The sequence below is a fragment of the Triticum dicoccoides genome, chromosome 6B (assembly GCF_002162155.2).
Source record: "Triticum dicoccoides isolate Atlit2015 ecotype Zavitan chromosome 6B, WEW_v2.0, whole genome shotgun sequence".
NCBI lineage: Eukaryota > Viridiplantae > Streptophyta > Magnoliopsida > Poales > Poaceae > Triticum > Triticum dicoccoides.
Genome location: NC_041391.1, coordinates 716,098,052 through 716,108,200, shown reverse-complemented (window position 1 = coordinate 716,108,200; position 10,149 = coordinate 716,098,052). Strand labels below are relative to the sequence as shown.

Below are 10,149 nucleotides of genomic sequence, written 5' to 3'. Positions count from 1 at the left end.
AAAGGGCCTTTAGTCCCGGTTCATAAGGGCCTTTAGTCCCGGTTCTGGAACCGGGACTAAAGGGTCGTCCACGTGGTCGCTGCCTGGAGGTCCACCTTTAGTCCCGGTTGGTAACACCAACCGGTATTAAAGGAAACTTCATGATTTTATTTTTTGATTTTTTTAAAAAAAAATTTGAATTTTTTTCTTGATTTTCAAATTTCTGAATTATTTTAACCTGAGCACGCTTAACTTCCGGGTTCTATTCTCCCTTGTTTTCAAGATTGCACTTGCTGTTTTCCTGACAATATTAAGATGTCAATCCTATTAACCCTCAGGAATTTAGCTTGAGCATGAAGTCACACATTTTACTGTTTGAGTTTGAAACTATTGTTCTAAAAAACAATAATTATTTAGTAACACTAATATTTCTTGAATAAGTAGTTTGACCATAGTTTGACCATAATTTGACCATAGTTTGACCATAGTTTGACCAGATTTGACCAAAATTCATAAAAAACTAAAATAATTATTTAGTAACACTAATATTTATTGAATAAGTAGTTTGACCATAGTTTGACCATAATTTGACCATAGTTTGACCACAGTTTGACCAGATTTGACCAAAATTCAAAAAAACTGAAATAATTATTTAGTAACACTAATATTTATTGAATAAGTAGTTTGACCATAGTTTGACCATAATTTGACCATAGTTTGACCACAGTTTGACCACAGTTTGACCAGATTTGGCCAAAATTCAGAAAAACTGAAATAATTATTTAGTAACACTAATATTTGTTGAACAATTATTTAGTGACACTAATACTTCTTGAATAAGTAGTTTGACCATAGTTTGACCAGATTTAACAAAAAAATTTAAAAAAATAAAAAAACTAAATTTGAGCATAACTTTTTTTCCTTTTAGAATTTGAGGATTCTAAAAATTTGCAAACAGGTTGTAGGCGGTCAAAATCGGATGCGGATTTTCGTTCTGAACATTTTAATATATTATACGTTTTTTTCTGACATAGTATGCAAAAATTATAGCCGTTTTACATTTTCCCTACACTTTTTGCAAAACATGTCCAAATTTAAGTTTTTAAATTTTCCTAACTAGTAGATGTAGTAACATGACTACATCTCGAAGGATTTTAATTTTTAAAGTTTTTATCATTTTCTTTTGCTTTTTACAAAACTGAAAAGGCGATCCAGGGGGAGTTTTGAAAATGGGACCTTTAGTACCGGTTCGTGCCACGAACCGGTACTAATGCCTCAAACCCCATTAGTATCAGTTGGTGGCTCTAACCGGGACTAAAGGTCTAACCTTTAGTACCGGTTGGTGCCACAAACCGGTACTAATGGGCATCGCACCCTTTAGTCTCGGTTCGTGGCACCAACCGGGACTAAAGGTCCCATTTGAACTGGGACTAATGCCTGTACGGTGCCCTAGCCGCTTGAACCAGGACTAATGCTCACATTAGTCCCGGTTCGTAACGCAAGCGGGACTATTGCTCCAATCCGGCTGTGATAAAAGCCTTGTTTTCTACTAGTGTATGTTGTTCAAGAATAGCTCTGTAAGACATCCCCTGAGAACTATTAGCTAGTTCATCAGCGATACGTAGTACTACAAAGGAGATGTGCTAGCTCTAGTCGCCAAAGATTGTTGATTTAAACTTAGAAGCAGCCGGATCAACGGCCGACGGAATCTCCTACAAAGGATATGTGATACCTTCATGGCATCTGCTGAGAATGTAAACAGAGAAGAGGTATGTAGTTCAAGAATGGCTCTGTAAGATTTGCCATCTTGAAACGTTGGCCTTCCCTTGAAAACTATGAGCATAATGATTGCTCTATATGGCTCAAAATATGCCTGCCAGGCTCTTCAAATAAGACACATTCCTTGATCTCATTGGTGTTGTCAACACGATCTAAACCTTTTCTGGTGTCTCGGTGTCACATACATAATACTCCCTCTATCTCAAAATGCAAGACGTTTTTTGATACTGGAGTATACATTTAGTATCTAACTATCTATACATGATGAACCATCTCGTGCCTTCTTTTACAAAGAAAGTGATGATCCATGTTCATGGCAACCAAGTAAAGTCGTAGGACCTAAATTAGCTGTTGCTTGCAGAAAGCACCACGGTGCAGAGGATGACCACTCCAAGCATATGGACGGACCACTCCAAACAGAGGATGACCACGGCAGGGATCTGGGACCAGGAGGTGCCGGAGTCAAAGATGGCGAGGTTGTCGACGTAGGAGATGGAGTAGGCGGAGGACTGAGCTGGCGCGCAGGCGAATGCACGAGAGGCACATGATGCGTTGGACACCGAGGGAGCCGTACACATAGAAGCAGTTGCTGCTCCCCTGCTGTACACACACAGAGCAGGTTAGGCAGTAGCAACATTCAGTTTATTCACGAGGTAACAGCAGGATCTAGTGTATTGAAATCTTTTGGACGAAATGAAACCATAGGAAGTAATTCCATTAAAACAGATATAATACGTACCAGCATTGGTCACGGATTCCTAGACACGGAACGGGATACCACTTTGAACTTCGGAATATCTGATCAGAAATCAGATATCTGATCAAATCAAGGCAAATACTCAACAAGAAAGCACAAGAAATATTGCCGCTTATCAGTAAGGCTTACCTTCATTTGCTTCATGGCGGATTGGTCGAATTCGCAGCAGCCCGGTGTCAATCTCAGATTACTCCAATGACGTGGGCACATGCTGTGCTGGAGTCAAAGATGGTGTGGTCGACGTACGAGTTGGGACTACAGGGCGTAGCAGTAGCAGTGCACACAGCTAGCGGGCGGGCACGCCAGAGGCAGATGATGAGGTTAGCATCCATCGAGCAACTGCCATCACAAGCCACCCCGTGGAGCGCAGCGCATGCCGGTGAGAAAGAGGCGGACTGCGGGAAGCACGTCATTGAGGGAGTGGGACGCCATGGCTAGGTGTGTGTCGTTGGTGTTGGGGAATTGTTGTCTTCACATACAAGCGTTTTCCACTCCGCTGAGAAGTAGATATAGGACAGGTTAGGTTATCAATTGCTAGCAACAGAAAGATTCAATTTATTGTGAGTTAACAGCAGGGTTTGGTATATTGAATTGAAATCAAAGCAGAGGAAGTCAATTATGTAAAAACAGGTACTACGTACCAGCATCGATCAAGGAGTCTTGGACGCAGAATATGATACCACCAATCTAAGCTTAAGAGCATGTGTTTTGATAGCTATTCCTCCTTATGAACTGAAGAAAGTAAGGAACTGGATTTATAAAGGCAATGACGATTTCATGGGGGTAGAGAAAAATACTATTGCATAGAAATAAAACACTTTGTTTTGCTTCACGGTGAACTGGATGAATTACCAGCGCACATGTTCCGTGAATAAGATTATGCTACCTATCGCCGGGAGCATCCATGAATTTAATAATGAAAACACCTGGAATCGTGACTTCTTTCGGGTTTGGCTTTGACAATAGGGAGCACAGGTAGCCGAAACATTGACGGCAACACCGATTTGACAAGTGAATGTGATGCAAACCCCAAAAGCCAGCATATGGAACGTGGAATTGCCACTTTTGATGGACACAGCGGCTAGCTAACCTTTCTGGAGTTGCTGCTTCAGAAAATCTTCCTTTGTGTTATTGTTTGAATGGAAGTGCTATGTCCTCAATGCAGAATTGCCAACTGCGAGAGCTCAACAGTCACTGTTTGTTGCAGTTCTTCTGCAGAATCCGAGTAATGATGCATTTACGATCAGAAAACGGACAAGGTAGAGGAACCGACAAATATGAATACACAATCAATACTTTGAGTTGGTTAGAACTGAAATGATGATTTCGGTGGTACGCAATATTTATGCAAAGAACCATGCATGCCTAGGTTGTTGAAGCCATGAAATGCAAGTATGGACTAAATCATCACCAAGAACCTGGCGAATGAGTGCATAAAACATTAGCCAATGTTCCATGGAAGTAAAACACAGAACCTGCAACGTTCAATAGTGCAGAGGTTAGGATTGTATTCCTGAACACACCTGAAGAGAACACTACACTTGCCTAATAGTACGTGTTAAGGTGAAGGTAGCGATCTCACACCTTTGTTACTTGATGTTGTGGCGTCTGTTACTTTACTTATCAGCACGCTGGTGATGAAGGGAAGGATTGGGAGTGCCCACCGCACTAGAAGGGGCGGGATGCTGTGAACGTGATGTCGAGTTGTCGTCCGCAACAATGTTGGGGAAAGAAGCTGTTCCCAAGTTGTATTGTACCAGCAGTGCCACAACACTCTGAACAAGTACAGAGGAGAGGTTAGGATTGGAGGCTCTTAGCTACCAATAAAAAGATTCAACTGATTCATGAGGTTAACTGCAGATTCTGTATATTGGCTCTTCCACACAATCAAAGCATAGGAAGCATGAGGTTAACTGTGGATTCAACTGACCTTTGTGGAATGGTAGACAATTTTTCATCTTGTGAAACACAGGCTATCAAATCACTAGAAAGCTAGGTCCCTATTGCACAAAGAATTGATAAATACTCCATGAAGGTTGAGCACAGAACCTGTAACGTTTCCATTTTGCAGTGGTTAGGATCATATTCCACACACCTGAAGAAATCATTGCAATTGCCTAATAGTATGTGTACCATCGAAGATAGTGTCTTGTACCTTCTTTCTTATTCGATATGGAGAACTGAAGACTGGCAAAGAACAGCGCCATACAGTATGTGTCACAATGGTGGCGATATTAATCATGAAACTGAAATCTAGCATCAGGTTACAATTCATAACCATGCAGACACTTGCAAGTTCATGGTCCTGGGATTTAAAGAGTACAAAAAATATTATTTTGTGAACCAGTAGAATGAGGAGCTCAGGCTTATTTTGCATGTAGTACAAACCAGTAGAATCACTCGAGAGTGCGACCCACGTTGTGCAGAAAGTCGTGAACACATTGGGGAAGATGAGTCACTGCAAATGAAATGAATAGTGGCGCCCACTAGCTTGTCAGATAGGAATCTCCTCAAATTAAAAGTAAGGGGGGAAGGAAGATAGAGTGCTACTTACCAGATATTAGCGCCGAAAAATATGGGTCTGTTCCTTTTAATTGCCTAGCATGCTCAGTTAGCTCACGACTGCAATTAAATAATTCTAGTCTCTCAAGTGAAGCAGGGAGGCCCTCCTTGAGTGGCAACGAATGGATTCTCGAACAATACTGGATCTCTAATTTCCTGAGAGAAGAAAGGTGATGTAATCCTTGAGGGAGGGCCTGCAGTTGCTCACAAGAACGAAATTCTAGGCATTGGAGCGAGGTCAGGAGCTGAAGTGCTTGCTCTTGCTCTTCCGTAAAGGTTTCCACTCGCATATCACAACGGAAGGTTAATGTGTGGAGGGTGGCGGCGAGGTGGTTGCAAAAGGGGGCTACAAGCACAGAGATGCTATCCATCTCCAAACTTTCCAATTCGAATGATCCTGCATGCATTAATCTGGTCCTTGCCACCTCTGAGAGCAGATTCGCTCCTATAGAGATCCCCTGTTCGTCCAAAGGTAAGTTAGAGGCGACCAATTTCTTGAGGTTGACTGTGATGAGAGGATTGAATCCATCCATTGTTAATCCTTCACAAGATCTCAGAGTTATATGGGTGAGAGAAGTGAGGTTTGAGAGAAAAGTCATTGACGTCATGCTTGAATCTGAGGAAATATCAAGTATCCTGAGGGAAGGGGGAAAGGCTTGATGGTATGAGCTTCGTCAACTACTTCCATGTGCCACCGAGAGAACATATTTCCACAACCAAATGCAATAAATGACTGGAGCATCGTGAGGCCCCACAGTCCTCTATCCTCCACAGGCAGAAGATCCAGGCTCCCACACTTCCAGATGGTAAGGTCGAAAAGAGCTGGAAAACACTTCAATACCTTTGAAAACAATTCTCCAGTAATACATAACTCAAATAGTCTAAGATCCCACACTAAGCTGAAGACAACACTGCCATCAAGTTCTTCAGAGAACATGCTATCACACCGGCGGATAGCTAGGCTTCTCAATGAGTTGTTATTTTTGAGTTCGGACAATGAAATGTGTGACACATCCACAATGTATATTTTCTCTAATTTACCCATATTGTGGAAAGCCAAAGCACTGTTATACCCTCGAATACTCAAATTCTTTCCATCATATGATAGATCTGACAAACCATTTCTCACACTAATATATGTTAGTGCAGAAGTGTGGGGCATTGGGGGAAGTTGAGACAGCTCAGGGCAGTCATGAATAACAAGTGTAGACAGGTTGGTAAAATGGGCAGAGCACTCCAAGAAGGGAAACGAGCAGACAGAGGGACAACGTACAAATTTGATGCTTTCAAGCCCTGAAAACATATGGATATTAGGTTCCCCGACCCATTCCACAAGTTCTGGCATAAAACCAAACTCAATTCTCTTCAGGTGCATAAAGCTTCTTTCTGTAACACCACTAAAGCCAGGCCCAAACACTCGCATCCCAGCAATATTCTTCAAAGTGAGACTGGTGAGGTGTGGTAGCTGCTCAAAAGGGGGAAGAGTATCCCAAGATAAACCCTCTAGATGAAGAGAATCCAACTTTTTTTGTGCTAATATCACCACACAACCAGCTAGGACAAGGGGCAACACCAGGATTTATAATGCCAAGCACTCTAATATTAGGATGTGGATTAAGACCATCAAGAACATCATCATCTACAATCTGGTGCGCTCTACCCCAAACTAATCTCAACTTTTTAAGATTTCTTTTCTCCTGCAATTTTGCATCACTAGCTTCTCGCTTGGACACCACGGTTTCAAGATTGTAAATACTGAGTTCACCTCCAAGAGCACTCAATTGCCCCAGCTCTCTCAATTCAAATCCAGTACTCTCTTTCTTAACAATGAACTCTTTTAGCTCCTGTAAACACTTCATCTTTCCAACCTCGGGAATATTGAAATGGAGTTCTTCAGAATGATGAAAATGACGTAAATTCACGAGGCGACTAATGCCTTTAGGCAATTTTTTACTACCATGCCAAAATTCGAGGTCTAAAAATTTCAAGTGATAAAATCTAGACAATGTGCTAGGTAAAATCATTTCGTTTAAGTTATAGGGTGAACTAATTTTGAGGTATTGTAGGTGGACAAGCTTTGAAAAGTTGTTTGGCAAAGATTGTTGGTTGTTCATTGCTATAAATAAAACTCGAAGGCTCTTTATTTCTTCAAATGTGTCTTTTAATACGCTAGCTATTCTAGCATTGTGTAATCCAAAAATCATCAGCGTCCGCAAATTTCCAATCTCTATTGTGCTTTTCAATTTACCCATTTCTTCTCCATAAATTTCATCATATATATCTGGTATGTTTATTGATATGTGTTGAATAGATTGTGGGATGTTATGAGCAGTAAAACTTAAACTACTTATATTGACACACTCTTGTGATGAAACATTTCGGGATAGTTCAAGCAATAAATCATGCATCACATAGTATTGATCATCCGGCCTATCATCACCCTTCATGAAAAAACCATTGTCCACTAGTTCTTCCAAGTAATTCTTATTGTCTTGGCAACGACAGTCTAGGATACCAATTGCAGTCCACAAGTTAGTAATTTCCGAATTATAAAACTTATAATCTTCAGGGAAGAGGGAGCAATATGAAAAACATTTTTTTAGATGGAAAGGGAGGTAATCATAGCTAATTTTCAGAGATGGCATAATATCATCAGCATTTTTTGTATTTTGCCATTCATTATTTTCAAGAACTCCCAACCAATATTCCCGGGAAAGGTTTTTCTTCAGTAACCGACCAACTGTATTGGCTGCTAGGGGTGAACCCTTGAGTTTCCATGCAATACTTCTTGCAACATCAACTAAGTCATCTTCATAATGCCCTGGTTTTCTATTACCAAATATACACGCTTCAAAGAGTTCGAAGAAGTCATCAGGGTTCAAACCACACAGTTCTACCGGATCAGTTGTTTTCACTAAATGTGCTATAAATGGAAACCTAGTTGTGACAAGAACCATGCTGCCCTTTGTTTCCCCCTTTGTGAATGGAGCTAAAAGGTTCTTCCAATCTGTTTCAGTACTGAACTTCCATATATCATCAAGGACAGTTAGAAATCTTTTGGACTTCAGTCTTTCTGCAATGGATTTTTGAAGCTGGTCTAAATTGGCTGTTTCAACTGTGCATTTGCATTCCTCCTTTTCAGTTGCAGGTATGCATCTAAGGATCTGACGGGTGAGGCTGAACACATCAAAATCAGTTGAGACACATACCCAAACCCTAATATCGAAGTGTCTCTTAATCATTTCATCATTATACAAGTATTGAGTGAAAGTTGTCTTTCCTATACCCCCAGGGCCAACAAAAGGCAGAACAGAAAGAGCTATACCGAGAAATCTATCACTGGTGAGAGCACTTACAGTTTGCTCGAAAATGACACCCCTCCCATATAGTTTATCTTGTGCAATAGTTGAACCCGTGTGAGGCCTTTGGAGGGTAATAGTTGTGCTATTATTTGGGATTTTATTCAGCAGGTCAGAGACATGATCACACATATTGTTTATGCTCTCTATCACCGACTTGATTTTGTTGGACATGGTCACCCTATTGAATTTCAGCTTCCCAACATAGCCAGCACCATTACCACTAGGAGATTTCCTTGCACCGCGTGAGTTACTGGTAATTATAGCAGCAGCAACACAATCATTATCTTGTGTACGTGTGCAAGAAAAGCATGAAACCCAGTTACCGATGGTGCGACGAGCAGCATGGCGACCATGGAGAGCATGACCACAGAGGCCATTGCCCAGGTCTGGGGCTGCCTCCCTTGTGCCGTCCAACTGATCTTGGATCATGAAGTAGTGTAGCTCGTCCAACGCATCCTCAGCCTCATCAGCCTTCTTGCTGAGATCCTGCAGCAAGCTATGCAGGCCAGGATTGCAGGGCACATCCCTATCCTGGGCCAGCTGCAGCAGCCCTTGCATGTACTTGAGCTTGGTTTTGATCTGCTCGGAGTTGAGGCCGAGCTCGGTGCTTGCCACATACGCGGCCACCAAGTCATCGGACAGCTTGTTTAGCACCTTGCCGACAAGCCAGTTCGCCGCACCGATGGCCGCCTCCATCACCTCCAACGATTGAGATGGTACCGAGCACAGTGGTAGTTGGTGTTGGCGTGGTGGTAGGTTTGTTGGCGTACTGCAGTGCGCAGTACACGGTACAGAGGTAGCTATATTGAGCGCACTTTGGAAGAGATCATAAGGCTCATTTTATAGGTGGTGTTAAAGGTCGCATTGCAGGAAAAAACTGCAGCATCTTCTGCCTCTTGAACCATGCTAATCGCCACCACTGACCTTTCACGGCAGCAGTGGAGGCACGGGAGAAAAGCATTGTCTAAATACGCCTACGTAGTTACTTACACATGGATGGAGCTGTGGATAGATCAGGCAATGTGAAGGTGGCCAGTGAGCAAATTAATGAGCAATTACAGGGACTCTACGTTTTAAAAGTACACATATGATCCATGCGGACAATTAATTAAACAGAGTCAATCCTATCTCTGCCTCAAGGAGTTATCCGGGCGTTTCTTTACACTAGTTGGCCCCAAACTTGGTGGAATGGCCAACAAGTGGAGACAGGAGCCGATCATGGAACCGATTTCATTGCATTATACTATTTGATTTGAAAATACTCCCGTGCTCCAAAGTTTTAAATAGCGCGCTAAGCCTCTTAGCGGCGGACCTCTTCTAAATGCTATAGCGGCGCTATAGCGGGCTATTTAAAATGTTCGCTCATGTGGTTGGACAAAATACATTTAGCGGAACCTCTTCTAAAAGCTATAGCGGACTATTTAAAACTTTGTTGTAGTCCTGTACCAACCGCTAGCTGGGTAGTTGGCTTCATCCTGTCGTGACCATTACAGTAAGAAGAAACGAATGGTACTTCTCTTTGTGTTCAGACTTCAGACAAGATGTGGAGTTGCCCGTTACCCTCATTAGTCATCACTGTTTTGATAAGGGGAAGCTCACCACATGGACATGGTGCAGGAGGTAATTCTTGAGCAATGAACCAAGGAAGGATTACCGCTCCACTGCTGCATTGCTGTCCACCGGGTGCCGAAAAGGATATGTGTTTAAATT

At 42.1% G+C, this 10,149-nt stretch overlaps 1 pseudogene; it reads right to left on the bottom strand.

Moving 5' to 3' along the window:
• Positions 1-1,863: 1,863 nt before the first annotated feature.
• Positions 1,864-9,236, bottom strand: LOC119325501 (annotated as a pseudogene).
• Between the last annotated feature and the right edge of the window lie 913 nt (positions 9,237-10,149).